Below are 7,919 nucleotides of genomic sequence, written 5' to 3'. Positions count from 1 at the left end.
TTTCATCCATCAGTTAAAAAGCTTCTTCTAAGAGCTCATAGAAGTTGGCTTGAGCCCCTAGCGGACTTGTGCCAGCTGACCAAGTGACAGTTGCGGCAAGAGCTAGTACTTGTGCATACAGCACCGTCGCTTCCAAGTTTGTTACGAACTACCGGGTTGATAAAACTAAAGAAGGAAGCTCGAGGAGTTGTAGCATTATTGCTACAATACTGGAGCCCACCACTTACCCTTTAATGAATTGGGCATTCTTGATGAAGCAAAGGAAGAGGTATTATATCTCACAAGGCTTACTTTTAACCAAGTCAATCATAATATTATGCAGGAAAGAAGAAAGTATTAAGCGAGGAACCCTACAGAAACCCCACCCATGACCAGATAGAAAGATATTGTCCTAGACACTATAGTAAATCCCAAGATGATTGCTTTGGCTGAAATTGCCTTTGTAACAACGACCGAGTTAAATTCAGGGAGAATGAGTAAGAACATCACATAACTTTAGGGCAAGCTGTACGGATCTGAGTAGAGAGATGTGAAAGCAGAAGAAGACAGGAAAAGGTTTGAGGAAGAAAATAAAGCCCTGCGCCTTGCTCACTCAAGAACAAAAGAAATACATGCATCAATCAAGGAGGAAGATGTGACCCTTAGAGAAGTCATGGAAGTGGTCCTTGAGGAGATGTCTGAGCTACATTACATCGTGTCTCCTATCCTAGCTATACAAACCGACACGAAGGAAAATTTTTCCATGCTAAAACAAGCCATCACAAATCTCAACAACATTCATGAGTGGACTAATAAGTATCGAGAAACGCCGACAATTCTCCCAAAGAAGGATTTGATAACCACCCAAAACGACAAAGTCCAGATATGCATTAGGATCCAATCACGAGATAATATGGCTAGGGATGTTGACAGGGTTCTTGCCTCCTAAAAACATTTTCTAAGTGGGTTGGAGTCTATGATTGAAGTTCACAGGGTTCCTTCTGTTGGAGCAATTGGAGAAGTAAGTAAGAAAGAGGAAATCCTAGAGAATATTTAAGCATTCCTTGACCCTCTCAAGTAGGCTTCTGACACAAGATACTTATAGGTCACGAAGGAAAACATTACATAGTATGTGGTGGAGCCAGTGAGGATGTATACAAATTTGGTAACTCTATCTAATCAAAGCAAGGTCAAGAAAAACACTCTCATTCCATATTCCCTTGAATGCCTCCACAAACATGATAAAGATCAATTGAAGGTGGCCACAATATTTGTTAAGTACAATCTTTGATGCACCTACCTCGTGGAGCAGTTGCATATAGATGTCCTAGAATTGTCTATTACCAAGTTGTTAGAGTAGGACTAACTTTTTTTGTTGTTCATAGAAAGGTAGGATAGAGTAGAATCAAGTAGGAATTTTAAAGGTCATAAGGAATTCCAAGAGTCACGGGCAGACCAAAAGTCACCCTATTTTCTATATATATACCCTCATGACACATTGTAATGGACTTTTTTTTAAGCTTTGGACTAGTTTTGATATATATGATTTGGAGAACTTAGGACCTTCTAGGGAATGCAAGTAGTAATTGTCTATTTCCACTTTTGGATTTGATGGAGATCATGTATGATGGTGCCATGAATATTATCAACTTAATGAATTAGAAGTTCCTATGCAATTTGGTGTGTTGTCCCTTCATGTGTCTTCCTACGCTATAAGACTTTTCTTGCATCAAATGGATGGTATATGTTATGCGTTGATTATGCTTATGTCAGTATTTTTTTTTTTATTAATGTTGGCATTATATCATTCTAGAATTTGTGCTTACTTATGATTTATGTGATTATTTATCACAAACTTATTCATAATATGTAGCCTGCTTATATATGTGTGTGTGAATCTCATTTAATTTCTTTCTAACATTACCTTTCTTGAGGTTTATGCTTTGTAATTATGTTGTTGCTATTCACGATATTTTTTTTTTTATACTCATTGGTTATCAACCTCCATTTGTTGAAGTCTCATTCATCCTCTTTCAACTCATACTCTCCGCTTTGTCCAAAGAAAACATCAACCAACAAAATGGTAGTCGAGCCTACATATCGAATGGGACTCCTAAACTAAATGTTGTAGAACCTGATTAGGATTTTGCACCGAGGAGATTCCCTAGCTGTTGTCGGTACATTCCAGCCCGTCAACATGACCCAAGAAAAAAATGCTAGTAGCTAGTCCATTCAACTTACATTGGGCCCTAAGTTTGTATGCATAATCAATTCGACTAATGCACAATATTTAACAATAACCTCATGCTAACAATGAAAATGACAACAACTTTGTCTAAAGAGGAGATGATTTCACCTAGATGGTAAGTTTATCATGATAATTGAATGTTTTTTTATTTTCCCAAATATATATTTAGAAGTGTTCCAATCAAAAATTTCAAAGGTAGAAAAAGATTCAGCACTGTCAAAAACTTCTAAGGAAATTAAAATTCTATATTTTGACATTTCTAACCTAGATTTCCATAACATCTCTAACTTGGATTTCCAAAAAAATCAATTGGGATTTTCAGAAAAGTCTTCCCAAAAGTCTATATTTTCAAGGAAAACATGTGACCTATTTAGACTACTCTCTAAATATAACCTAGGCAATGTCATCCATGAGTCCAAGGAATTAGGTAATTTCACTATAGTAATTATGGAGTAGAGGACATCCATGATGTCGAGAATATGGATACTAACAATGCTTACATGTGGAGGACAACTAATGACAATTAATTTAGTGGACATGGATACTAAAAATGTTGGCATATGGGATTATGTGGAAGACATGTAGTGATGGTTAACATAAAGTATATGGATACTAACAATGTTGACATATGAGACTATGTACTTTTTCCATTCTAGTAAATAGCACAATCATATAAATTAAATGGATGGTAAATATTAGTAAGCATCAATCCGTAATGAACATCAAAAATCTTATTTCATGATACATCAAACATTACTAAAAAAAAAATCTATCTAAATTATAACTTTATTTTAGATTATTTTTATTAATTAATATAAAAAATAATTAATATATAAGCCTAACATATATACATTTAAGAATTTTTTGAACAAGATTCTTCACCAAGGAAATTTGCACTCACTTTACCATAGATATTATTAAGCTTTAAATACGCTTTGTTACAATACCATGGGCAAATACCATGGCTTCTCAATACTACATGCCCAAAGAACCACAACTCACTTGAATGACACTTGTTCATATGACATTTTTTTAATTAATCAGTTTAGTTAAAAGGGAAAAATGACATAACTACTTTAAGATAAATCTCAACTTTTAATATTTGTATACTTTTAAGAATATTCTAGAATATTTCATGTAGTTTAAATCTCTACCATCCACCTAATAATTATTGATGATTAAATTAAAATTTTGGAAGACTTCTTCCTAGATATGCATGCTTAGCTCTATAAATATAAAACCATTCTAATCCCGTAAGTGGGTAATTGCTCCAAGAGGTGCTCTACACAACTCGGAGTAGGGTATATGTGTAGGTGTTAGATGTGAGATGTTAGAAGCTAGATGTAAATAATTTTAAAATTCGATTATTTAATTGTAAGTTTGTTTTTATTAATAAAACTACCAACAATTTTTTTAGATAAAAGAAAATCATAATATATGGATAACATAAAAAAGATATAACATATAAATAGGAGTTATAAATTAATATTCTTTTTACCATATAAACTATAATAATGATTCAATAACCATATTTAAATTTTACTGTAGGAGGGGTTCCCTCTCCCTGTGGTGGCAAACAGGAATGACAAACTGGGATAGTCTCTCGGCTCGTTACTCGCCTCTTTGGTAACTCGCCTCTTTGGTAATTCTCTTCTATCGGACTGGCTTGCAATGGTGACTCTTGGATTGAATAAGCAGCATCTAAACCTACCTGGATCTGGCCACTCTTGGATCGAATAAGCAACATCTAAACCTACTTGGATCTGGCCACTCTTGGATCGAATAAGCAACATCTAAACCTACCTGGATCGAGTGAATCAACCCCTGGCATAAGAAAACAATCTACAATATAACAAGATTATTAATGATAAATATTCACCTCGTTTTACCATGGATATTATTAACTTCTAAATAGGATTTCTTACAATACCATGGGCCAATATCATTGCTTATCAATACCATATACACAAAACCATAACTCATATAAACAAAAATCATAAATATTTTATTTGAATTTATTTTTATTTTTATTTTTTTACTATTAAAACATAGTACTTACAATAAACATACAATATAACAAGATTTTTAACCATACATATTCAATTCTATTTTATCATGGATATCCTTAACTTGTAAATAGTGTTTGTTACAATACCATATGTCATTTTACCCTGGATGTTGTAGTGGTGTAAATGTTTGTAAACATTTACATGTGGCATCAATTAAAAAATAGTAAAAAGTTTATAATATCGTGGATCATTTTACAAGGGATGTTGTAGTGGTGTAAATTTTTGTAAACATTTACATGTGGGGTCAATTAAAAAATAGTAAAATATTAAAAGTAATTTCCTAGAGAGGGGATCTCCAGCCCATTATGTATAGATGTTGTAATGTCATGTTAAAATTTTAACTTCATTAAAATAACATTAAAAAATTAATTAAAATAAAAAATTAATAACTATAATAATAATTAATAATAAAACCAACCTATATCCTTCGTAACTTCAACGCCCAAAGAGATAAAATATTTTGAGATACAAACCTATTTTAGTGTAAAAAGAGATTTGATCCCTTTCAGGACTTGGTAGATCCGGAGTTAAAATGGATCTTGGCTGGTGTTAGTATCCATACGCCCTATGTTAACTATCATAATGGCTCACGTCATGTCCTATAAAATTTTTGACTTGGTCAAATTATATAAAATAAAATAGAGATAAATTTATTCTATTTTACTTAGTTTTAACAAACCATGGTATTAACCCATGGTATTCATGTGAAACTTAGTACATTTAAGAGGAAAAATCTCCAAGCAAATTTGTCCTATAAAGCCGATGGGATCCTAATAATTTGATCCCATAATTAGAGTTAACATGAATTGCTAGAAATTTCAAACACAAAAAAAGATTTCTAAGATTTGTTCTCACAATGAACTTTTTCCCTATTTTTTTTTTATTTTGCAGGTGGCTATGTTCAACCTAAACCCTTTTTTAAAATTTGTTCTCACAATAAGCTTTTTCCCAATTTTTCAACATAAATCATTTCCTTATTTTTAAGACATTATTTTTAAGACATTAATGATTGTATTTGATATTTTACATTCTAAGATTTGTTCTCACAGTAAACTTTTTCCCACTTTCTTTATTTTACAGGTAGCTATGTTCAACATAAATTACTGCCTTGCTTTTATGATATTATATTAGTGATCTTGTTTAACATTTTACATTATTTTTCTCTTCTTCAATGCATTGTATTTATAAATCAATTTTTTTTACTTCCACTTTTTAATAATAAAAAAGTGGATACATCTCGAGCCGAAATATCCAACCGGACTACAGAATACTTCCCGCATGGAAATGGTCCCGCTCTGCTATCAGGAAGGTATTATGGTTAAAATATCCACCCCTCTATGCGTTATTCTTGCAACATGATCGATACCTCCCCTCCTTTATCTAGTTGTGTATGGCATAAATTTCATTAAAAATAGAATTTAATGTTGATTTTGTAATTTGGAATAAAAATTTACATGTAAAATCTAATGAATATATATTTATATATATGTGTGGCGAATTTATAAATTTTTAAATTAATTTAGGGGATGTTCAAGATAAATTCTTGTGGTTATTTAGCAAGAGTATATCTGGCAACCCACAAGCAAGATATACTAGATTTTATGATTTAGCAAGAGTCCAAACTCAGGGATAAGGGAAATCTACTCCTTGAGCTGATATCATAGTAGGTCATATGCTCAATGGGATTTGAATTGTAGTTTCACTGGTTTAGAATCTACTCCTTGCGCTGATATCATAGTAGGTCATATGCTCAATGGGATTTGAATTGCAGTTTCACTGGTTTCACCCGCCAGGCAGATCCCCTTATGGCATTTTTTAAAACCAACTTAGATCCATCTTACCTCGATTTACCAGGCACCCAAAGGGAATAAATCTCTTTTCACTTTAAAAGAGGTTTGCACCTCAAGAGATATGATCCTTCTCAATGCTTGGTAGATTCTGAGTTAAGATAGATCTAGGTTCATTATATTTTTAAAATAAATATCACATGAAAGTTGGAGATGGCGACGTTATTTGAATTTGTCAAAGTCATGTATACCATAGATCATGGATGCCATGTCCTAGATTAATATTAAATATTAATTATTTTAATTTACATTTGAAATAATAAAGATATATTTGTGGTGACTTTATGTAAAAAGGCATTTTCTTTTTTCTTTATGTTTACTTTCACTAATGAGAATTTGAACTTTGAATATTATTGTTTATAAAAAATATTGAAAATGATTTTAGTAATAAATAAAATTTGTTATTAAAAATATTATGGATGGTATATAATTTTCCAAAAATAAGTTTTATAGAAATGACTTCCATATTAAACTGTGCCCATTACGGTTTACTGCTTTAGCTATTGGCAATGTGAATATCCATGCTCTTTGACCCCTATTTTTCAATAAAATTTGTCTGTAGGAGGCAACCACTTGTTTGTGTAAAGGTACCATACATGTGCACTGATACAATAGAGAAGCGAGTAGGCGAGCAGAAAGGAAAATTCTCTAAGATGGCAAGTGAAGAGAGAACATAAAGCAGAATTGCAAAGGTAAAAGTAGGTAACACAATTACAAATTCAGTTTCAGAGGAGTCCCAATACTCAACATTTTGACATTTTGTGAGAATCCTGGGGACTCTTCTGAAACCATATTTGTAATTGCTTGATCTTCTTTTGCCTTTGCAATTTTCTTTATGTTTCTTGGCAGTGTTTGCACTCCGCCAATATCATCACTACCATTCCCATTACTTACCATCCTAGAAAAATTTCATTTCTACCCGCCTCTCAATTGTATTAGTGCACAAATATAGTACCTTTCCATGAACTAGTGGGTGCTTGATAAGCCCGGATTTTATAGAAAGATAAGGGTCAAAGAGCGAAGATGAAAGAGCCAGATGTGGACCTGCCATAATCAAGATCACCAACCCAATTGGAGTCAATATTATCAACTAGATTTACATTACCCTTGGAAGAATACTGTAATTCACGTGTGTCCCTCTAATGTAGCAAAGAATTCTCTTTGCAGCTTTTCAGTGAAGCTCATGTGGTTCTTGCATGAACTGGGAAACCAACCCAACTGCATAGGAGATATTGGGACGACTAGAAGCTTAGTACAAAAGGCTACCAAACAGCTGCTGAGACAACGTAACATTAACCAAAGGAGTGGAACACTTGGCTAGAACCTTTTGACCCCTGACAAAAATGTCATGGGTGCAAATTCGTAATCCAACCTGTGAAATCTGGTTAAGAGATCCCAAGGCATACTTGGGCTGAGAGATATCTATCCTAGACGCAGACTGAGTGATCTATAATCAAAGAATGTAGTGAAGGAGCCCTAAGTTTGTCGTGTTGAAATATTGATGAACTGTGGACTTCACATGATCAATCAACGTAGGTGAACTCCCATTGAGAATGAGATCAACACATAAATGGCAAGGAGAGTAGTTCATTGCCTTGTCACAAAATATGAACATTTGGATCAGAGTGGTAGTGAGAAAATCTTAGAGAAGAAAAGAATCCATCTTCTCATACCAAGCCCCAGGTTAAGTGCAAGGACTTCTAATTTTTGAAGAGAAATGAAAAGTCTTGGATAAAACCAGGTGGTGGCTCTATGTATGTCTCTTCTTGTAAATCC

General features: G+C 33.2%; 1 protein-coding gene across 1 annotated transcript in view; it reads left to right on the top strand.

The window, feature by feature from the left end:
• Positions 1 to 5,544: 5,544 nt before the first annotated feature.
• Positions 5,545 to 7,919, top strand: part of LOC149196390 (transcription factor IIIA-like) — a 37,872-nt gene continuing 35,497 nt past the window's right edge. Inside the window, exon 1 of the mRNA XM_089403735.1 lies at positions 5,545 to 5,605. The gene's annotated coding sequence lies outside the window, so the exon portion shown is untranslated. The remainder of the gene's footprint in view (positions 5,606 to 7,919) is intronic.

Source organism: Pinus tabuliformis, chromosome 2_2, assembly GCF_031772625.1.
Source record: "Pinus tabuliformis cultivar Carrire ecotype Pingquan chromosome 2_2, CPIR1, whole genome shotgun sequence".
In the NCBI taxonomy this organism is placed as follows: domain Eukaryota; kingdom Viridiplantae; phylum Streptophyta; class Pinopsida; order Pinales; family Pinaceae; genus Pinus; species Pinus tabuliformis.
Note: the sequence above shows the minus strand (reverse complement) of the source record. Positions and strands in the feature narration are given on the sequence as shown.